Here is a 25,147-nt window from a genome sequence, read left to right as displayed (position 1 = left end):
CTCATGCGAATCTCAGCTTACTTCTTCCTCTCATAATACCCTGTGAACCGTGGATGTAGGGCAAGAGGCAGATTGCATATTTCTAGATGTTCGGATAGCGTTTCACTCAGTGCCACACTGCGTGCTGTTAACGAGAATACGAGCTTACTGAATAGGTTCGCAGATAAGTGAGTGGCTGGGAGTCTTTTCAGGCACTGTTCGCCGTAGACATGGATATCGTCAGGAGCGCACCGGGCAAGCGTGATAGGACTGCTATTGTTCTATGTATCTGGTACACACACACGATCTGATGGACGGGGTGAGTAGCAATCTGCGGCTGTTTGCTGATGACGCCTAGAGGTGTGGGAAGGCGTCGTCATTGACCGACTGTAGGAGGATACGACTCAGACAAAATTTGTAGTTGGTAGCTCTAAATGGAGAAAAATGTAAGTTAAGCAAATGAGTAGGAGAAACAAATCGGTAAAGTTAGAATACATCATTAGTAGTGTGTTGCTTGACACAGTCGTGTCGATCGAGTGTATAGTAATAATGTCGTAGAGCAGGTAAGGATGGTAGTAGGGAAGGAGAATGACCGACTTTCGTTTATTGGGATAATTTTAAGAAAGCGTGTTTTATTTGTAAAGGGACCGCATATAGAACACCACTGCGACCCATTCTTGAGTACTGCTCGAGTGTTTGGGATCCCCACCACATCAGATGAAATGGAGACATCGAGCAAGAAGGCGGGCTGCTAGATTCGTTATCTGTAGTTTCGATCAACATATTAGTATTACTGAGATATGGAGATGTTTCACGAACCCAGGTGGGAATCTCTGGAGGAAAGACGACGTTCTTTCGAGAAACACTATTGAGATAATATAGAGAAGTGGCATTTGAAGCTGATGGATGAACGATTCTGCTGCCGACGACGAACGTTTCGCTTAAGCACCTCAAAGATAAGGAAAATTAGAGCTCGTACGTAGGCGTCTAGACGGTCTTTTTTTCCCTCGCTCTATTTGCGAGTGGGACAAAATACTAAACTTTGGAATTGTATTTCCTCCCACCATAATTCCAATTTTTATTGTTTTATTATTGTCACAAATTCTGCGCTAATGAATCTCTGTATTGGATTTAATAATTAACCTGGGGATCTAATAGTTAACCTACCTTCTTTGGATTAGATCATAAACATGTAAGAACTTTAGCCGCTTCCTTCCACTTTTGCGGATTTCTTCCTGTTTGAAACTAATCTTTCACTTGCTTTACTGCCTGCTCGGTATTCTCGAGAATTCTATGCCGTTTTAACTAGCACTTCGTTTCGTTAGTTTTCATATTTGTTAACTCTGTGTATCCGAAGACATTTTATATTATCTGTCTGCAACTGTATCTCGCTCTAACAGTTCTCCGCGTTCAGATCACCGTCCTACAGTTCACTTAAATTTAGAAGGAGTCATGGTTTATGCCCCAAAATTTACGCAGTTTGTGATGTAATTATATACTTTACGAGTTCAGTAACGCAGGTAGTTAAGGAATATCTGTTTCAGGATTCCGCAATGGATCCTCTTTGCCCGCGGCCATACTCTGCGGCGTTAAGACCTCACGTGACCTTTCTAGTGCACATGAATATGCGGCCATTATTATGCTAAACTGGCGCTTATGGGAGAACATAAATTCCGCAATCGCCGTCTCCCCTTTGAACTCCCCAGCGAGGGGACTATACATTGCGGGTCTGAGGCTGGCACGTTCTCTTTATCAAGTGTCGCGGGGGAGGGAGGGCGGGGGTGAACTCTGGCGAGGCGCCCAGTGCATACCAAACAGGGCGCCGGGCTGGAGATGACACGCACTGTCTCCTGCACGACGCCACCAATACGTGCACTACGCCCGATCTGCATGACTCTATGGGGAGTTCATGACGGATCTGGAAGGTTATCCGCAGAACAGTATAAAATATAAAACCGTCCATAGAGTTCAATTTACGGAAACTAAAGTCACATGACGTAGTAATATATATATATATATATATATATATATATATATATATATATATATATATATATATAAAACACAGTAAAGAACAATAAGGAAAGGAGGACACTCGGCCAGCGTGGGCGAATAAGCAGGAAATAGAGAATCCAGCGCGATACTCAAAATCACGTCTCTCCGTCTACCATCTGACTGAAGGTCAGCAATGTTCGAAGGTCCGCAATGTAGCCACAGGCTCCATGAGTTCGGAAAGCGTAATTACTGTATTATCCGACGCCAGTGTCGCTCCAAATAGCAGCAGAACATGGTATCATTATAGCGACCACACGCCCCTCCAGCAGATGTTATGCATATGTCACTATACCACCACACGGGCCCCTAACGACGTGATTACTGGACAGATTGTCTGTCGTAGAAAGCGACTTTCCTGCAATGATGCTAATCCAGCTCCAGGTTGACGTTAACGACGTTGACATCGAAGACACACGTCCTTTTCCGTATGTCCCTCTGGCGGTACTTTTTTTCGCCGATGGGGCACAATAGGTTTAAATGACATTTTTATGCCTTTATCTCACATTCTCTTCATTTTCTATTGCAAAACTTCGGCATTAGGCCATTTTCAGGTCTCTAAAACGGAAGCACTAAACAATGGATGCATTAGTATCACTAACGAATTTAACACAAGAACAGGTCACACAGGGAATCGCCAAAGAAACTGGTATAGGCACACGTATTCAAATACAGAGATATTAAACAGGCAGAATATGGCACTGCGTTCGGCAACGCCTATATAAGGTAACAAGTGTCTGGCGCAGTTGTTACATCGGTTACTGTTGCTACAAGGGCACGTTATCAAGATTTGAGTTTCAATGTGCTGTTATAGTTGGCACACGAGCGATGGGACACATCATCTCCGAGGTAGCGATGAAGTGGGATTTTTCCCGTACGACATTTCGTGACTGTACCGTGAATACCAGGAAGCCGGTAAAACATCAAATTTCCGACATCGCTGCGGCCGGAAAAAGATCCTGCAAGAACGGTATCAACGACGACTGAAGGGAATCGTTCAACGTGACAGAAGTGCAGCCCTTCCGCAAATTGTTGAAGATTTCAATGATGGGCATCAACAAGTGTCAACGTGCGAACCATTCGACGAAACATCTGTGAGACGTGCTTTGGGGGCCGAAGGCCCACTCGTGTACCCTTGATGACAGCACGACACAAAGCTTTACGCTTCGACTGGGCCTGTCAACACCGACATTGGACTGCTGATGACTGGAAACATATTGCCTGGTCGGACGAGTCTCATATCAGATTGTATCGAGCGGATGGACTTGTTCGGTATGGAGACAACTTCATGAATCCATGGATCCTGCAGGTCGGCAGTGGACTGTTCAAGCTGGTGGAGGCTCTGTAATGGTGTGGAGCGTTTGCAGTTGGAGTGATACGGGACTCCTGATTCGTCTAGACACGACTCTGACAGGTGACACGTACGTAAGCATCCCGTCTAATCACTTGCATTCGTTCATTGTGCATTCCGATGAACTTGGGAAATTCTAGCAAAAGTATGCGACAGCACACACGTCAATAATTGCTACAGAGTGGCTCTTCTGAGTTTAGATACTTCCGCTGTCCACCAGACTCCCCAGACATGAACATTATTTAGCATATCTCGGGTGCCTTGCAACGTGCTGTTCAGAACAGATCTCTATCCCCTCGTACTCTTACGGATTTATGGACTGCCCTGCACGATTCATGATGTCAGTTCCCTCCAGCACTGCTTCAGACATTAGTCGAGTCCATGCCACGTGCATTAAGTTTCCTATCGTTTTCTTATTTCTGTATTTTCTATTTATGAAGGCTCAGGAGCACGTTTCTACTGACCTAGGGAGCTCAAATTTCGAACAGATCATTTTTAAGTGGAAAGGAGCCTCATTATAGTGTAGCTGAAGAAGAATTATAGAGAATTTTTTAAAAAATACCATTTAAATCCATCTTAATATACAACATACACTTTCTCTCATGACTAAAAACTAACATGACCGTCTGGGTGCAGGTAAACTATGTGATCAAAAATATCCGAACACCTAGCTGAAAATGACTTACAAGTTCGTGACGCCCTCCACCGGTAATGCTGGAATTCAATATGGTGTTGGCCCACCCTTAGCCGTGATGACAGCTTTCGCTTTTGCAGCCTTACGTTCAATCAGGTACTGGAAGGTTTCTTGGGGAATGGCAGCCCATTCACCACGGAGTGCTGCACTGAGGGAAGGTATCGATGTCGGTCGGTGAGGCCTGGCACGAATCGACGTTCCAAAACATGCCAAAGGTGTTCTATAGGATTCAGGTCAGGGCTCCGTGCAGGCCAGTCCATTATAGGGATGTTATTGTCGTGTAATCATTCCGCCATAGGCCGTGCATTATTAACATGTGCTCGATCGTGTTGAAAGATGCAATCGCCATCCCCGAATTGCTCTTCAGCAGTGAGAAGCAAGAAGGTGCTTAAAACATCAACGTAGGTTTGAGTTGTGATGGCTCTAAATGGTTCAAATGGCTCTGAGCACTATGGGACTTAACATCTATGGTCATCAGTCCCCTAGAACTTAGAACTACTTAAACCTAACTAACCTAAGGACAGCACACAACACCCAGCCATCACGAGGCAGAGAAAATCCCTGACCCCGCCGGGAATCGAACCCGGGAACCCGGGCGTGGGAAGCGAGAACGCTACCGCACGACCACGAGATGCGGGCTGAGTTGTGATAGTGCCACGCATAACAACAAGGGGTGCAAGCCCCCTCCATGAAAAACATCACCACACCATAACACCACCGCCTCCGAATTTTACTGTGGGCATTACACACGCTGGCAGATAACGTTCACCGGGCATTCGCCATACCCACACCCTGCCATCGGATCGCCAGACTGTGTACTGTGATTCGTCACTCCACACAACGTTTTTCCTCGGTTCAATCGTCCAATGTTTACGCTCCTTACAACAAGCGAGGCGTCGTTTGGCATTTCCTGGCGTGATGTGTGGCGTATGAGCAGCCGCTCGACGATGAAATCCAAGTTTTCTCACCTCCCGCCTAACTGTCATAGTACATGCAGTGGATCCTGATGCAGTTTGGAATTCCTGTGTGATGGTCTGGGTAGATGTCTATTACACATTACGATCCTCTTCAACTGTTGCCGGTTTCTGTCAGTCGACAGACGAGGTCGGCTTGTACACTGTGTAGTGTAACGACGTAAGTTTCTTATAAATGATTTTCTTTCGACATATGACCATGTGTAGACTTCGTCACCTACGTCAGTTACAACCCACTTCAAAATTATTTATATTCCTTTTAAATTGTCTCAGAATGGTTCTTGAACGAAACTGTAAAACATCATTTGAGTCGTATGCACAGAATTACGTCACTCGGGCCAATTAGTTTGCGTAAACTTTTTCAATTTTAGATGTCGTTTGTTTCTCCTCAGAAATTATATTGATACACGTTATCTGATTTAATCGATATTAGAACCACATTGAATAAACTTTTTGAGATTCAAAGTCGCGATGAACGCTGTCAAAATTCAATAATCTTGTCAAATATATTATTAATTCATTCACATAATTCTTCATAAATAAATCCTCGGAACACGTATTTCAACTTTAATAGCATCCACTAGTTTATTATCTTCCTACATACAGACGTGAACCTGAGCCTTGACGAGACAAAACTAACATTTTTCAATAAGATTAAACTTCCTATGATATCACTGTAGTACAAAACATTACAAATTCTCAATTATTTGATTTTTAGAAGCACGACGCAACAACTCGGTTTCAGGATCTTCTGTTGCTCTTTGGCTGTCGACCCGCGACGTATAGTGGCCAGCAATTTTCTCTCTGGTCCCGGCAGCGAAGATGCTGTCTCCGTTCGTTGCGCCGCCCTCTCCGTACATGAAACATAAAAAATAAATACAAAAACTTCAGACAATTCACAACCATTACAAATATTACAAAAATACATAAATAAAACTAAATTAAACTTATATTCACCTGCAAACAGGGCTGACACTGGTGGATGGGTGACGCTTCAATTTCGCGTCCCACTACAACTGCTGTACGTGTCTCTTCACGTTTCCAATTCACTATCACATCGAAAACAGTGGACCTAGGGATGTTTAGGAGTGTGGAAACCTCGCGTACAGACGTATGACACAAGTGGCACCCAATCACCCGACCACGTTCGAAGCCCTTGAGTTCCGCGGAGCGCCCCGTTCTACTCTCTCACGATGTCTAATGACTATTGAGGTCACTGATATGGAGTATTTGGCAGTAGGTGGGAGCACAATGCACCTAATGTGAAACACGTATGTTTTTTGGAGTGTCCGGATACTTCTGATCACATAGTGTAGGTAGAATGATCGATTTGTTTCATGCCTGATTTATTTTCTGTCGAAAACGTTCGTTCACAAGATAAGAAAAGTCCTGTGTGATCCAGTGTAGTTTTTTTGGAGGCTCATTTACTCTCTTGTTTCGACATGCATAAGTACCTTTATGTGTAGCAAATTTCTGAACAGTCGGCAGGTGATGATTCAAGTGATCGCTGTCTCAAAAGTATACGTATTCCAGTCATTGAATGCTATTTTGATCGGAGCTGGAAATCTTCCTACAGGTCAGACCTACAGATGGCGTAAATATCGGCGAAAATGGATGCTCAATAAAATAACAATTTGGGAATTTAGACGGCTAAAGGTGGTCTGATTTCACATGCTGCGTTATGGTAGCGAGTAGAATAGTAGATTTAATTTCCTTTACTTCACATCTATGGTCACATATTTTTATGTCCTTAGACTACCGGTTTCGGTCAGCAATGATCTTCAGATCTGTTTTATAAAAGCATGTTCTAACATATTGGAGCCATAGTGACATCGTCAAATGCTGAACACAAGCCACTATGGCTCTAGTATATTAGTACATGTTTTTATAAAACAGATCTGAAGATGGTCATTGCTGTCTGAAACCGGTAGCCTAAGGACATAAAAATATGTGACCATAGATGTGAAGTAAAGGAAATTTAGTGTTTTGATTGGACGTTCTGTACTGAACGGCCGAGATCCCGCAACCATCTGTATAAAGATGGACATACAGAGACTACGTTATAAGAGTTGGAGTCGAGTAGGATTATCGATCTCCTGTAAATGTGTTGATCATACCCTGTTTAGTCTCATACAACGTATGAGACAAGGTATGACTCTACGACAGTAGTATAAGTGTGTAATCCGTGAATCATTGCATAGAAGAGGTTCGTACTCAGGGGCAAGCTACTATTGAACCATGCAATGTGACAAAGCATGTGCTGACCTCCGTGTGGCCGACATGGACTGACTGTGTGTGTGTGTGTGTGTGTGTGTGTGTGTGTGTGTGTGTGTGTGTGTAAGGATAACGGTCTTTCAAGGGCGAAACTGTGCAGTCGTACAGCGAATCAACAAACAAAAAATTGACGCAGTTCGGTCCGGGCTGTGGATATTTCCGAAAATGTTTTCTTATCAATATGTGATTTAATTATCAATCTCTTTAATAAAATGGTTACATAGAATTGTGTAACACACGCTACTCAATAACATTAAAGGACCACTTTTTTGAAACCCTGTCATTTTCTCCTATTCTGACGCGGAAGTTCTCCCCTCATGGTGCAAAAGCGTGGCGCCCTGTGACGTCACCCTCGGGCTCGGCGATGCGGACACAAGCGAAAAAGAAGCAAGGCTCAGAAGGTCTTGCGAGGTGTAAGGTGAGTCGCACTGTCAGTAATTTCACCATATTTCTGTCTAACACCAAGACGGGCGTGTCACGTCATGGGAAAGGCGTCACATCTCGTACCTGAGGAAACACAGATGCTCAAAATCGAAACGAAAAGTTGCCAGGAGCACCCCTTGTCTTAGGTAGTCCATTATCACACATCACGCTCTTGAAAATGACAGTTTTCAGTGCGATGTGCAACAAGACGACGCTCTTGATAACCTTTGACACTGTTCAAACGCTTTCAAAAATTTCAACAATGTTTACGAGACATACGAAGCATCATTTATTATTTTGTAATTTTCACATATATTCTGGCGAATCGTTTTATTGCTTTACTTTATGTTCTAGCAGTGTTCCGCAGGCTCTTCACAACGGCAGCCGAATCAATATCTTGGCTAAATGTGTTTCCACACTACACCAATGTACAGCTTTAAGCAATTCTAATTCATAACATACACCAGTATGTTGATATCACAGGCAAAACAAATACTGCGCAACAAACACGTACAGACATGATCTATCCGTTGTAGGATCAAACATTACTTATACATTATTATCTCGCAGTTATTAGTGATTCATATCTGACAACAATTTGTCACACAAGAAAGTTGGATCAACGAGTGAATACACATCAAAAACTAGCTGCTACAGGCGGCATTAAATCATTTAAACATATAAAGTGTCTTGGGAATTGTTCTTCACCAATCACAGTTAATGTTTTGTGGACGCGTGTGCAAACAAAGCCATGTGACATTCTCAGGAATGTGCCCAAACTGACGCTGATTCCATGTCAAGACCATTAAAAGCTCTGGTTGCAAAACATCACAGATTCACAACAAAAAGCCTTGTCAGAGTCAGAGGTCCTGTGCAATTCCATAATGATAATCATTTGTGCAGCGTCATGTAGCTATTGGCAACGGCCTTGCCGCAGTGGCTACACCGGTTCCCGTGAGATCACCGAAGTTAAGCGCTGTCGGGCGTGGCCGGCGCTTGGATGGGTCACCATCCTGCCGCCATGTGCTGTTGCCATTTTTCGGGGTGCACTCAGCCTCGTGATGCCAATTGAGGAGCTACTCGACCGATTAGTAGCGGCTTCGGTCAAAGAATACCGTCCTAACGGTCGGGAGTGCGGTGTGCTGACCACACGCCCCTCCTTATCCGCATCCTCCTCGGAAGATGACACGGCGGCCGGACGGTCCCGGAAGGGCCACTTGTGGCCTAAAGACGGAGCTTTCTTTCTTTCTTTCATGTAGCTATTATGTTGTGTAAAAATCATTTTATTGACAAGTATCTTCTGACTTTTTGGTATTGTAATTTCACAAGGGTTGTGTACACTGCATTCGAAACTCGACACTGAAGAATAGCTAGATGCAATGAACTGCTGCCTGTTTTCATGTTGTAGATTTTGCAGTATTAGTATATAGCAGACGCGTACTTCACATTCGACAAACTTGCTTTTGTTTTCCTCAATAAATTCCATGTCCGTGAGTTATTTCAGATTTGTTTAATTCTATGCGTACAGATCTGTACTGATCTGAGTCTGTCAGATTAACAGAATGCAAAACTGGATGTTTAAACGTCCAGTGAGTACTACTTGGTGGACGTACCGCGAAATGAAATGAACTCCGAAGTGATTTACAGGGAGACTTGGGAAGGAGCGGTGCTTATCAGCGCCATAAAATACGCAGATAGCTAAATCGGATGCTGCGATAGGCCACCATCCGCCCCTTCCCGTACTTATCGGCCTATAATGGAGCTCGTGGTGGAACGGCGCTTGCTTTTACACTCGTGGAGAACGACGCTATTCAACTCAAAATACCCTACGAGATACCGACAGTAAAACTTCAACTGAATTTTTTGTCGCATCTAAGGTTCGTTGCTGTCATTTCATTAACTCGAGTACAAAAAGTGGTATTTTTAGGCGTTAAATTTCCTAATATAATGGTTATAGTGTGGAAGACCCAAGGCAGGGAACACTCGGTAAACACTTCCACACAAATATGCAGTGTTGTTTACAAAAGACTTCAGCTTTTACTCGAATAGGAGTGTGCCAACGTGCTTACTAATGGTTGTAAAAGTTCACGACTCTGTGACGAATCTAGACGGGAAGAGCAGAATGACCGTTTCTCTAGCGAGCAACGCATGTTAAAGTAAACGGATTGCTACCGCATGTAACATGCAGAAAAACGTTGTTAAAACATTTTCGCAGCTACTACTGGAAATCAGCTAATGCAAGAATATTGTTGAAAAACGTTTGAATACTGGAATTAAGCCTGAGGCAGGTCAGTTACTATATCTCAACGCAATAATCTGCTACGCGTGGGAAGTGGTGACAGGTCAACCAGACAGAAAAATCCACAACAGTGTAATCATTGTACAGGGTGAGTCGGTGCTGACGTCAGTTTTTCAGTCACGGTGGAGAAGGGTAAACGCATCATTTTGCGGTAAGGGAACCTGGTCCGGAACCGACCGATTCGAAAGTTATAAGCAAAAACAGTTCTGGTATATCTGGCAGTGTTGTTGCTAAGATTGTAGGATTGTGTAGCGTACCTTGTACAAAGAAGAAAATATATACAGGGTGTATCGTCTAAAACTTGCACTGCTGATATTGCGGAAATGGAAAGTTTTATTGATGTGCGGTTTTGACAGAACGGATTGGTAGTTGGATCTCTTATTGTTACCCACTAAATAGATTCTAGTAATACTTACAAAGTGTATTTTTTTAAATGGGGCCATGTCTATTGAAATTAAAAAATTACAGTAGAGTAAATTAGAACGTCAGTGGCGTTGGTTGCAGGATTCTAGTGCGGGTCGTATACGAGATATCGTATTTTGAAAAGTTTCCACACCGATACTTGTGCAATACCTGTGATAGCACGTGCTAAAGCGCATACATTAGTTACGAGGACCAGTAAAGAGACAATCGACCATCAAAGGTTGCGTTCAAAATGACCACCGGCAGCGGCAGTACACGCTTCCGGTCTAGTATGGAACGAATGCTGCGCACGTGCTAGTATTTCAGCGGAAATGTTCGAGCAGGTCGCACTAATACGTCGTTGCATATCATCGGGTGTAGTTGGTGTGTCTTCCAGCTTTCCCCACAGGAAAAAGAGGACAGGCGTCAAATTTGAGAACGGTCTGGCCAAGGTACAGGTCCTCTGTATATAATGCAACTATTTATAAGCAATTCGTGAAGACAGGCTGTAAGTACTACGTGCACTATGGGTTGGACAGCTATCATGTTGGTGCCACAGCTTCCTCCTAATCTGCAGATTAACGTCTTCTAGCATCCGTGGCTGATGATCTGTTAGCAGGCTGCGCTTTCAGTGATCCGTCTATTAAAGAACGGGCCTGTGAGCTGATGTTTAAGTATCCCAGACCACACTTTTACACTCCAAGGACGCTGACGTTCCATCTGACGAAGCCAACGGGGATTGTCAACAGGCCTATAGTGCGGTTTACCTGGCCATGACTGGTAAATGTGGCTTCACCACTAAACAAGTGGAGTACTCTGTCGTAATGCCCTTGTACAAAAATTAACACAATTCTCACAATCGTTTCCATGCAGCTCTTGATGGATAGAGATGTTATAGGGATGGAACCTATGTTCATGGAGATGCATAGAACACTTGTCTGACACATGCCACTTCCTCATGAGATTCCGCGGGAGTTAACGTGTGGAACAACTGGAACAATAGCAAGATCATTAATTCCCCTTGTTCTACCGTCACTTTTATCCTTATGTTACGTTGTCTGGGTGTTACACTACCACTTTCACGTAACTGGTTGCAGAAATTGATAAATAACTGCCGAGATGGTTGACGTCCATTGGGATATCGCCGCACACACCGTACAAGAACGAACTGCATTCTTCCCACACTCTCCTTACACCAAGAGCACGTCGGCTTTTTCTGCATAGGTAAATCTGTAGTACACTCACGACCTACTGCTTGGACTGCCACGTCACAGAACACTCAATGAACACGTAAGTACACTGTAAGCAAATATAACATCATACCTAGCAACTACGTAGGTTGAATGGCACAAACATGCGTCGGCGTGGAAACTTTTCAAAATACGATATCTCGTAAACGACTCGCACTAGAATCTTGCAACATATATCACTGACATTATAATGTACCCAACTTTAAGATTTTTTTAAAGTTTCAATAGAAATTATTCCATTTAAAAAGTGTACGTTTGCACAAAAAATACTTTCTAAGTATTATTACAATCTCTTTATTTGCTAACAGTACGAGCCGCTGATTACCAATCCATTCTGTGAATACGGCACATCAATAGCACTTTCCATTTCCATAATATTTGCAGTGCAAGTTTTAGGTGATTCACCCTGTATAGTGATATGATTAAATAAATACCTCCACTTCAACAGTAATCTTTCAGTTTGTGATCCGTGCAGAGGACTTCATGAAAAAACAAGCCCAGGTCCTCTCGAACATTACACAAATACCAATACCTTTGCTGAGAGGCGTGCTTCCTTAACAAATGTCTGCTTCACCGTGCGAGTACACGGTGCTACATAACATACTGTAAAGAACATTTTTACAGGTCCAAAGAATGATTGAGAGCTTAGATAATGATCAAGGTTGCTACGAATAATAAATGAGACCACTGCAATAGTAAATTTCTTTACCTTGGAGTTGCTATTTCTTTTCAAAATAACGGACTACATCAGCCTGTGTCATTTGTTGTGCTAATATATTACTATATTCAGTGTGACAATAACATTAAGTGAGCTAGTCGAGCAAAAGTAATTGCGTTCAATTCGCTCAATGGCTGACGAGAGAAGTAGTACAGAGGTACAAGAAAAAGAAAGTCGCCTAAAACTCTCTCTGCTAATAACTAGAGCGCTCAATATAAATATCAGTTGTACTTAAGCATTTTAGAGCCCATGATTACTGGGATTTTTTTCTCAATTTGGTCCTCTGTAAGTTACCTACTACAGCGTTTTGATTGCCTTAGGAGTTACGACCACCTGTTCATCTTCGCTACTGTGAAACACATTACTTCTACTGAACAAGTTCTCTTAGCTCTTTATGCATTATAGAGCCCATGATTACTACACTTTTTACCTCTTTTGGTCCCTGAAAGTCGTCTATCTTACAGTCTTAGCAACAACAGTACCAGTACGTTCCACTGTCAGTGGTATTGGAATGACTTCCGCTTATAACTTTCGGCTCGGTCGTTTCCGGAGCAGGTTCCCTTACCGTTCTCCATCGCTGAAAGTTTATAACATCATCACGGAATCACCCTACATAGAGGTAAAACACATCCATGTATGTCAGTAAAAGTCCCCCGCTTCCTTCCTCGTAACCCAGTGCTTTAGCAATTGTACTTCAGCAGAATGAAGTACAGAACATCAGTATTGATAATTTTCTAACAAATTATTGTTTGGGACTTGTACACGGAGAACTGGATTAGAAAGATAGAAGATGACATTTGAAAAGAATGAAAAACACCGAAAAGTTTAAATGTAAAATAAAAATTCTGTATCTGGTAACTAGGTCAATTCTTCACACTGAAGCCAGTGAAGAAATTAACCCGGAAACGGCTCGTTTTTGGAGCCATATTTACTGGAACGTTTTTTCATCTATTATCGAATACTTCCACACGTGTATGTTTTACGCTGTTAATTATGATATTCTCTGTATTCACATCGTAGCAACATACGAGATACGCGAAAGCATAAACAACATTCTAAAGAGCCTACTACGCTGAACTGTAACACTTTTATGTCCATAAAAAGTAATATTAAATGTGGTTCATTAGTACGAACTATAAAGTAACTAAATTTTTGTATAATTAGTAACTATTTAACCGAATGTGACACAATGGCGATTAGGGTGACAGAGTAGAGAAGTCCGTCAGTCGCGTCACCTGAAATACCTACCTTTGCCGGCAACATTTTATTTCGCCGTTAAAAGGCAGTAACATGGAAACCTAATCAAAAGCGAGTCTAATTTATGAAACGTGACAGCTACATAAACAGAAATGCAGCAGTGCTGGAAAATCAATACGTGCCATCATTATAATGCATGTTTTATATGATTTATTTGGTTGTTTTGAGCTGATTACTGTTTTCGTAGTTAAAGTCTCCCATAATTTAAATTCTATTGTAATTATGAGAGAACTTATTACACCAGATTGAAGGTGAGTTAAGAATGATACGGGACTTTGATTATTAATAAAATAAATTGTGCACTATTAATGAAATAGTAAAAATATGTAGTCATGATATTACCTTTTTATTAATTCCAGACGAACCGGCCATCGTATAACTTACTGTACTTACATTTGCCCGCAGTGGACGGCAGTGGACGGACCTGTGATCGTTTTTGCAGCCCAAAACCCGATTGTATCGGTTCCCATTTAGAGAATTTTCTCGTATGTACCCTCAGCACTTGTAAAACATTTCAGTGTTACATCGTAGTTTGGGTTTTCATTTCGTGGTTCCTCGGAATTGCCGATTAGTTGAACTTGTAACGTTTCCAATAGTATTTAACGATCAGATGTTCGAATTTCTCCTGTGTTATAATTTGTGACTTGAACGGTTGGAAACTGTATTTATTTGCAGTTGGCGGATCAGTCAGAACTTGTACCTGTGTTTGCCACAGTGGGGTATAGAGCGGCTGCAATTACAGAATTTGGCACGGAAGGCTACTCCAGCGACATAAAATTGTCGAGTTTGTTTCCGCATGGAAATCCAAGCATAATTTAATTGCACAACTATTGAAAATCAGGTTTGTAGAATTAAACTATTTTTCCTGTTTGTATCCATATAATTGTCATTTCGGGCTTTGTTGAGCAGCGACTTTTGTCTTGTTAAAATATGACTACATAATATTTGTAAAGAAATCTGAAAATTACTACGTTTATTCTTGACTACTGAATCCCAATGTTCTCATGTCTGTGTTTTTATCTGACCTCTACGACCGAAGCAAAGGTTTATGGAGCATGCTCAATTTTACCTGTATCATAGTGGCGAACCCTGTGTGCGTCACTCCCATCACAGTGCTATCGCTGTAAATTTTGGACGTGATATTCGTGAGAAGATAATTGAGTTAAACAAGAAGCCGATAACTGTATTCGTTTTTGAGCTACGAAATTATTATTAAGCACAGTTTTTCGGCACCAATTGATAATGTACAGAGCTAGTAGCGATTGCACTGCCTTTTTCAGTTATAAACATTAAACACTTCGGCGAACATTGAAGTGCTCGTAGTACTTCCCACTGTTCAATCATGTAACTCGCAGCTTTTTTACACACTTAATATGATTTTTAAAATCATTAATTTTTGTCAGTTCTGCGGACATACACCCGACCGTGACCGCAGACCATTCACTGTCGTCTTTCGGATCTACGTATCTCCCTCTTCTCAGAGAGAGGTGGCGAAGTGGTGCAGTGGCTAGCACACTGGACTCGCATTCGGGAGGACGATGGTTCAACCTCGCGACCGGCCATCCTGATTTAGATTATCCGTGATTTCCCTAAATCGCTCCAGGCAAATGTCGGGATGGTTCCTTTGAAACGGGACGGCCGACTTCTTTCCCTAATCCGATGAGACCCATGACCTCGCTGTCTGGTCTCCTCCTCCAAACAACACAACACAACCCTCTCCCTTTTCAGTTCCTCTGTTACCGACGCAACACTTGGACTGCCACCTGTTACCGTTGACACCCTTTGATTCCTTTGGTACTGTGTGTCCACCTGACTGCCATGCTGTCGTCACGCCAAGACCACGCAATTGTTCACAGTGGCAAAACCCATGTTTCTTCTATGACAGCCTGATGAACACAATAGGTTTTCGAACTATTCCTTTCCTCGTAGTACTTTCGCAACCAAAGAGTTAAATCAAACGGGCTCTGAGCCCAGGCTCAAATTCAGATTTAGTATGTCTGTTAAGATTAGTGAATTGTGTGTTAATAAAAACGTGAGGTGACAGCTGATGTGTCTAAAGATATGGTCACCTTATGTCGGACGTTATGATTTAACGAACACTTAGGACTTGTATTTATTCTTTGAACAATAAATTACTTGGAACAATAAATTACTTTGTTCAGGATGCAGAAATTTTACGGTATTGTTTTCACTGTAAGGGGGCTCTCTAGTCAATCGATGGACTAATATTTTTTAAGCACACTTGGAGCAGGACTGTACTGATAATACCGAGATAGTGCCTAGGTCACGCTCACAGTTTGCATTTGTGAATAATACCTGCGATATTTGTTGAAATAAGCAGTTACTTTATTACAACCGTGTCAGCTACAAGATCTGTAGTAGCTTGTCGCATTATGACCCTAGCTTTCACTTATTACGCATTTCCGAGGTATGATGCAGTCATTTTGTGTAGTGAACTCTGGTTATATACGACCACCCTCCAACACAACTAAGCGCTAAAATTAGTTTGTATGGTTAAATTTTAGCTAAATTGGCGATATTCGAGCCGTATTTTTAAAACATTTTACCATATTCACAACAGCAGTGACGCCGTCCCCCTCTTCTTCTATATACTTCAAATTTTTTGTGGCAAATTTCGAGAAAGAAAGCTCTGATGTTGACCATTCTCTGTGTGTGCAGGTGTCATGAGATCGAGCTGAGCCGCTGGCAGGTGGACGGGTTCCGCTACACTGCTACTGTGCTGACAGATCGGTGAGTGCCCTGAGCATGATTTATGCAGCATATGTTGAAAGGTTACTATAATGTTTGCATTGTGATTATTCAATTTATGTCTGCTAAATGAAATATCCAATGTGCAACTGAGTAGTTCAACGAAGCTGGATTCTACTAAGTAATAATTCGTACAATGCACAAATAAGGACACATCACCGACGGCAAATTATAAGCATATTAATTCAACATTTGAACAGAGGTGACTTGAAAAAATGTGCTTCCTGCGATCACTGGACGCACTGCTCGTCGAGTTCCCTTATGAAACTGAAAATCACAGTTGATGAAAAGAAATTAGGTACTAGTGCAAGAGATCAAGAGAGTAAAGCACAGTTACATAGTCAGATTGATAGTACCGCCTGTTGTAGGCTTATGAAAGCCTGCAACAGATGGTAAGTGCGGAAAATGAGAATAAATTTGCAGGAAAAATTATTCATTATTGGACGAGATCTGTTTTAGTTTCCTGTATTTAGTCATTTTATTTACTTATTTTATTTATTTATTTATTTATTTGTAGAGTCATAAATCTTCTTACTGGTTCGATGTGGTTCGCCACCAAGTCCCACTGTTTGTTGGATGAATTTCAATCTCTGTCTTTCCCTGCAGTTTTTACCCACTACAGCTCCCTCTAGTACCAATGACGTTATTTCCTCATTTCTTATCCAATGTCCTATCATCCTGTTCCTTCGTCATTTCTGTGTTTTCCGTACTTTCCTTTTTTTTACCGATTCTGCAGAGAACCGTCTCATTCTTTTCAGTCTGATAATTTTCAAATTTATAGTGTAGCACCGCATCTCAAACGTTTCGATTCTCTTCTATTCCAATTATCCAATTTCCGTGATTCACTATTATACAATGCTGCGCTCCAAACGCAGTTCCTTTTCAAATACAGGCCTAAGTTTACCATCAGTAGACTTCTCTAGCACAGGAATGCCCTGTTTGCCCGGCTAGTCTGCATTTTACGTTCCACTTGCTTTGTCTGTCATGGGTTATTTTGCTTCCAATGTAGAAGAATTCCTTAACTTCCTCTACCTCGTGATCACCAATATTAATGTTAAGCTTCTACCTATTCTCATTTCTGCTGCTTCCTGTACTTTTGTCTTTAGCAGTTTACTCGCAAACTATATTCTGTACTCATTACACTGTTCATTCTATTCAACAGATATGATAACTCACTTCAACTTCATTGGAGATTACAACGCCACCAGCAAATCTTATCGCTAACATCCTTTCACTGCGAATTTTAATCACACTCATCAGCTTCTCTTTTATTTCCGCCAATGTTTCTTAGATGTGTAGATTAAACAGTAGGGGCGAAAGACTGTATCCCTGCATTGTACCTTTTTTTTCGTCTTTAACGATTTGTAAACAAGACTGACTCATAAGGTACACTCGCTAATTAATAATATACTAAATTCATCAAGAGAATGCGAAAGTCCACTAGTAATGGAGGTAACAGTGCATTATTCAAGCAAGGGGATCAAGGACATAATTGTAACGGCTATTTATATATATATGGACTTCACGCCCACAGAGAAAGACGATTATCCAATATTTTCATAACACAACCAAGATATAACAACTAACTTGCTTTCAGCTGAGTGGGGCTACATAAGTATGAAGGAGTAACGGATGACAAAGACTGTGAGAATGTCCTCGCCCACTTGGGTTCGAAACTCAAACCATTCTGAAAACACTGAGTTCCTATCCACACGAACCGTCCATGAAATGAATCAACTGACTATGCATGAAAGAAACATTGAAAGCAGAGTGAAGTTAACGTAGAAAATTATGAAAGCAGTACATCCTCTATACCCAATAGCATCGTGTGATCTCTCCAATTAAAGTTTTTCTGTGCAACTTCCCTTCTCCCACCCCCACCCCCCTCCCATGAAATACTATCAGCTTCGCTAAATGCTAAATAAAAACACACCCTTTCGAACTTTCGTTGCCAAAGCAATGACTCGTTGTCCCTTCAGGGAACTCAGTGATATATTACTGTCATCCTGCCGTGTGTCAGTCCAAAGAATGTCGCGCAAAGTTTTCAACCGATTGACACAGGCACACATCTTTGGACATGTTGTCGCCTATATCAAATTGCGCTAAGCAATTAAAGGAGACAAAATAGGAACCAAGTTTCAGTTTCATTTGAGATGAAGATTGCTGTCTGCCGAGCAAGTTTCTCCTTCCTTTTCTTTCCTACTGCTCACAAAGTCCTTGTTAGTGTTGTTAAATCCTAATTCGCCTTCTTTATTAAGTTTAGCATAAGAATAACACAAAACCAGTAAACAAATCCTTTACTTTTTGCTATAACCTGCTGCATATTAACCGCTCTCCAGAAAACTGCAGCAGCTGAAAATCTGCTAAACTGCAGGTAATGGTATTCGAATAAAAACAACTGCGTCGTAAAACTCACAAAGATGATGTATTCTTACATGTTAGTCCTGGCAAAATTTTAATCATTTATGCATTTTTGGTGAGGGATTGTTTTCTATACTGCAAGCGCATGTTTGTTTTTACATAGAAGTAGGCTCACAGTCCAACCAGGAATATAACTTTTGTTTCTTGTTTCTTCAGTTTTCCCGATCGACTGGCAAAAAATACGAAATTTTATAGAGCTGCCCCATCGACTGGAGCAGCAAAACAGTAGAAAAGTGCAGACACGTCACTGAATCGAATCTAGACTCACCCCGCACCCCACCCTTCCCCACTTATCACTGAGACCGTGATCTCATAGGAATATGCTGTCCATTTCACTCAAGAAATCTTACTTTCCCCTTTGAGTTATTCTGCTGTGAACCTTTGCAACAACAACAGTTTCAGGTAACGCCACACCTCCTTGCTTCCTCCCGCCCCAGCCACCATCTCTAAAAAGCTCTATAAAAGGTAGTTGAATGTGTTATCTATCTCTTTGTTGTTATCGGTGTACTCACTTTTCGGTCGATAACTATAACTATTATTGAGGAAGTAACATAATAAATGCAGGCTATAATGTAGTTGGTTGCCATAGCAGACGGCAGATTTCATTTGAGGTTAGTCACAGTTTACCACAAGCAGCACACAGTGGTGTGTTAGTAGAGGCGTGCCTCTATGTATCAGAGATGGAAATATGCCAGTTTCCTTTAACTTTCGAGATAAAAGGTCAAATTATATTATGTAGATAAATATGGAATAAAATCCGTACCATAGATGTCACAGTAATCGCACTTATTAACTTTCTGGATAGGTCCACCATGGTTCATTTTAATCTTAGAGATTATGTGTTTATTGTAATGGATAAAAGCGAAATGGAAGGAGGGAAGACAGCGACTCAGACTGAAGCAGCCTGGTAACCCGGAGAATACTTCTTATGTTACTGGGAATCTATATCCTGTAAATGCTATTGACCAAGCGATGTGGCGCAGTGGTGGAACACTAGAATCGTATTCAGTTTGACCGCAGACACCCAGATTTAGATTTTTCCGGGATTTCCCCAATTCGCTTAAACTACACGATCGTATGGTTCCTTTTAAAACGCCGCAGCCTTGACTAACCCGAGCTTGTGATCAGTCACCAAAGATCTCGCCGTCGACCGGAAGTGAAACCCACAACTTCCTCTGTTTTCTGTAGATACTTTTACTGTAACAGGCAACGGTTTCATAATTACTAGTTATTTCCGTAATATGGATCCTCTGGTACTAATGGTTTTGTTTTCTCACGCCGGCCTGGGTGGCCGAGCGGTTCTAGGCGCTACAGTCTGGAACCGCGCGACCGCTACGATCGCAGGTTCGAATCCTGCCTCCGTCATGGATGTGTGTGATGTCCTTAGGTTAGTTAGGTTTAAGTAGTTCTTAGTTCTAGGGGACTGATGACCTCAGAAGTTAAGTCCCATAGTGCTCGGAGTCATTTGTTTTCTCACTATTAGCGTCACACACTGTATCGCAGCTTTCAATCTATTCTCGTTAGCCGTTACGAAGGTTGCATTTCTTCTGAATGCTTCTACATCTACATCTATACAGAGCAAGGCACCTTAAGGTGTGTAGCGGAGGGTACTTTGTATACCACTGGTACTGCCGCCTCCCCCCCCACCCCACCCCTCCCCGTTTTCCTGTTCAAATCGTGGATGGTGTGTGGTAAAACCGATCGTCGCTAAAAATCTGTGAAACTTTCTGATTTTATATTCGTGATCTTTTAGTGAGGTATTGTAATATCACATTTTATAATGGAAATGACTGTGTCAGATACTGTCCTGTGTGTAGAAACCAAAGACGTTACTCCATGCATAGGAAAAGCGAACATTATCAGTGCATGCAATATCGCTGATTTTTATTATCTCTGTTGTTGAATGTTATATTAAAGACTCCAATTTTGGTTTTTCTCTGATAAAGTCTTATATTTGTGAGTATTACGTGTCACAACTCGATAGTAAGATTAATAGTTGTATCCAAGTAAGAAATAAACGAGTGCTCATCGCTGATAAGCGGGTGAGCCTCGAACGTAAATATTACTCTTTCTAGTCATTCTAATTAGCACAGAAATTTTCAGCTACTCTGTGTCGACGTGGAGTTGGGGAGACGCTGGGGAGATTGGCGTACAAACCTACAAATAAACAAGGCGACTTTCAATGGACCCAAGAGCACGCAACAAGAAATCTGCCACAGCTTTTTACCAACATATTACCACACGACAAAACACACAGACACACAAGTGAGTTTACTTTGAATGGACATTTCAGTACACCATTTGAAAACCAAGACTATATGCTAATCTTCTCTGTAAAACCATAAAATACAGTAAAAATAACAATGTAATATATTGGTTGATTCTTCTAGCAATGTACTCTCATTGAATTTTAACAGCAAACTACACTGTAGTTAACAGAATCTATTGTGACGTCTGCTATTTTAGTTACATGAGCGTCTCAAAGGCGCTTTCTCGCTTTCTAAAAACGCGCTGCTGTTCTTTGGACGTTCCCAGTTTTCTCTATCAGTCCTTTTTAGTACAACTCCCAAACTTACGATCAATAGTGATGCGTCGTAAGAACAAATGTTTTCTGAAAGTTTCTTTAAAGTCAGTACCGTCATTAGACCAGTCTATACTATAGACAATGTGTCTAATAGTATATTTTAAATACGACAGTATGCAATCTTAGGCACTGTATAACATTAAAACACTTGATAATGGCAACTTAAAGCCGAAATCATGATCGTGTAAACGTAACAATGCAAAAAAAGAAATATGACTGTGACCTCACATTATGAAAAAAATATTTTCTGGAAGTATTTCCCGTAACAACCTGGAAGACAAAATAAAAGAAATTAAGGCTCTTGCGTTAGCTTATAGACCGAAGTTTTTCCCTCGCTTCATTTGCGAGTGGAACGGGAAAGTGAATGATACGGTACTCAAGGCCAAACACTATATGGTGCCTTACGGGTGGAGTACGTATGGAGAATATATGTATCTAAAACAAAGAACAGGGCTATACGTGGAGAGGCGCTGAATGAAACGTGTTGGCTGTCAAGAGGACAATGATGGAAGTCGTCAATGACTACTGTAACGTAGAACTGTCGAAAGACTCTTCACAATACCCATAGAAAAGAGCTGTTAGTTGCACTAAACTTAGTGTCCAGTCAGTCACGGGAGAGACAGGAACTGAAACTGAGAGTAGCAAAGCAAAGGCAGAAAAGCTTAATTCTTTTTTCAAATGCACCGTTACAAAGAAACCCCCACGAGTATTGCCCCAATGTAATTCTCGTATCACATAAATAATGAGTGAAATAGATATAAGTGTCAGTGGCATTGAGAAGCAGCTGAAATCGTTAAACTGAACGAACTCCCAGGGCCCGATGGAATCCATATCAGATTCTACACCCAATCTGCGAATGAGTTACTCCCTCTGTTAACTGTAATCTACCAGAGATCACTCGAACACAGAACCGTGGTCGGTAGCTGGAATGAAACCACACGTCACACTCGTTTAAAGCAAGGGCAGCAGAAATGATCCACAAAACAATAGTCAATAGCCTGTGAAACGATGATCTGAGTCCAAACGTAATGAAGTATCTCAAACAGAATGAGGTCCTCCGTGCCAGCCAGCATGGATTTCTAAAACATGAATCATGTGAAATCCAGCTCTCACTTTTCTCACATGACGCATTGAAGGCCATGAATCGAGACAGTCAGGCAGGTGCAGTATTTCTCGCTTTCTGAAAATAATTTTATTCAATATTTCACTTACGCTGGTTAGCAGTAGTACGATCGTATAGGGTATCAAAGAGAAATTTGTGATTGGACTGAGAATTTTTTGGTATGGAGCAGGCAGCAAGTTAGCCTCGATGGAGACTCATTAACAGATGCAGAAGTAACTTCAGATGTGCCCCAAGAAAGTGTTTTGGGTCCCTTGAAGTTTTATATTAATGACGTTGTGTACAATATTAATCCTAACCTCAGAATTTTCACGAAGGATACAGTTATGTGTAATGAAGTGCATTCTGAAAGAAGCTGCAAAAATATTCAGTTAGATCTTGATAAGATTCCAAAGTGGTGCAAAGATTAACAGCTTGATTTAAACTTTCATTAGAGTAACTTCGTGCACTTTACAATGAGGAAAAACGTAGTACCCTCTGATATACATCAGCGAGCCATAGTTGCAATCTTAAACATTCAGATACCTGTGTGTAACACTTAGCAGGGACCTGAAGTGGAACCATCACACAGGCTCAGTTATGGGTAAAGCAAGTAGCAGGATTCGGTTTATTGGTAGAAATTGGGCAAAGGCAATGTCTGCAGAAGAGATTGCTTACAAATCACTTGTCCGACCCTTCCTAGAATATTGCTCAAGCGTTTGCGATCCATATCAAGTAGGACTAACAGGGGATATTGAATGTACACGAAGAACGGCAGCACGAATTGTCACGTGTTTGTTAGACCCTCGGGAGAGTGTTACAGAGATGTTGAAAGAAAACAGACGTAAACTATTCCGAAAAAGCCTACTTATAAAGTTTCACGGACTGACTTTAAATAATAAATCTAGAATATACTACGGATTCCTGCATATCACATCAGTTAAACGGCATTCTTCCCACGCTTCATATGTGAATCGAAGAGGAAAAGCCCTAATAACTGGTACGATAGGACTTACTCTCTGCATTGCACTTCACTGTGGTTTGCAGAGTGTGGGTGAAGTGTAGACGTAGATACATATCTTCCCTACGAAAGTGGATTTCAACTGGAGTCAAATTTTTCTTCCTTTACGACGAACATCAGTTGTCAATTACTGAAATACTATATAGTTTTTAATACTATATTCGCGGACGTGTGAAAGCATTTATTCAATGTTTCTGTGAGTTCTAATGTGGAAGCTCTGGTTGCTCTGAAGAGTGCATCGTTCTTCACAAGGAAGTACTGATGCTGAGCGGTATAAATGTACAGAACGCAGATCTCTCCTGAATTACTGCAGTCTGCCTAATCAAATGAGCCTGGCTACTTTAAGAGTTCTCTCGGAATCACTGGCGAGAACCTGGGTGCAGAGCTAATTTAAAACGTAACTACTCTAACAAAATTCACTCGCTGTGAATAATATGCTAGACTGAGCAACGTAATTGCTGCGCCGCTCCGAAAAGGAATACTTTAATTGTACAATTCTGCCGAGTATTTCGGGCTACGGACTTCCATTTGCTGCGCAACATCACACAGTTCTTATTATGTTGTTATAAAGCTCACAATAATTACTTTCTGCCACTCTCTTTCGTAGTTTATCTTTTGACCCCTAGCTGTGCATGGAAGACCTGCATCATAAAACATCAAATTTAACACTAGTTCACGGTCTACAGATCATAAATGTACAACAGTTACCGACTTTTACTACGAAGTAGGTATCTGGATCATGACATTCTATTTTTCGAAATAAAAAGAAATATTTCTCCTTAATTGAGCTTCATATTTATCCTCAATGCAACTTCCACGAGATTTTCCCTTTTTTTTATTTAAATGTTGCTATTTAGTATAAACATATATCTAGCGAATAAAACACGTCTATAATAATACTAAAAGAAAAATAACCAGAGATAACTTAGTGCGGGATAGAAAACTTAAAACTACGCAATTACCTGGGGAACTGGAAAAGAAGCGTAATAGCTAGAACAATTGTCCTGTCGCATCTGACACCAAGCGGCGACTCAGAATTTAAGAGATGCACCAAATGACATCTTAGTTCTATTCTAAATTGTAGCAATTAAATTTTCTTGTTTGTGGCCGAGCGGTTCTAGGCGCTTCAGTCCGGAACCGCGCTGCTGCTACGGTCGCAGGTTCGAATCCTGCCTCGGGTATGGGTGTGTGTGATGTCCTTAGATTAGTTCGGTTTAAGTAGTTCTAAGTCTAGGGGACTGATGACCTCAGATCTTAAGTCCCATAGTGCTTAGAGCCATTTGAACCATCAATTTTCTTCGGTACCCTTTTCAACATTTTCCATAACCAACAGATGAGTGAACATTAAAGTACAATTTGGCAGTAGCAGTCCATTCTTCGTACCAGATTACGGTAATCTATGATCACAAGGCAGTCTGCAGCGATGTATCGAGAGAGAGGCGGAGACTTCGTGTCATAGGTTTTCTTTCAGGCGACAACGGAAATGGTGAAAAAGTTGAGAACGCAACTACAGATTCCTATGTGCGTCAATTAGCTAATTTAGTCATTTTCCTACAGTCGCATCTCAAGCTACATTCTGG

General features: G+C 41.4%; 1 protein-coding gene across 1 annotated transcript in view; it reads left to right on the top strand.

Annotated features, from left to right (window-relative positions):
• Positions 1-25,147, top strand: part of LOC126237051 (ubiquitin-conjugating enzyme E2Q-like protein CG4502) — a 644,861-nt gene that overhangs the window by 394,597 nt on the left and 225,117 nt on the right. Inside the window, exon 3 of the mRNA XM_049946826.1 lies at positions 16,353-16,424. The gene's annotated coding sequence lies outside the window, so the exon portion shown is untranslated. The remainder of the gene's footprint in view (positions 1-16,352; positions 16,425-25,147) is intronic.

This window comes from Schistocerca nitens, chromosome 2, assembly GCF_023898315.1.
Source record: "Schistocerca nitens isolate TAMUIC-IGC-003100 chromosome 2, iqSchNite1.1, whole genome shotgun sequence".
Classification (NCBI taxonomy): Eukaryota; Metazoa; Arthropoda; class Insecta; order Orthoptera; family Acrididae; genus Schistocerca; species Schistocerca nitens.
This window is presented reverse-complemented; position numbering and strand designations above follow the sequence as displayed.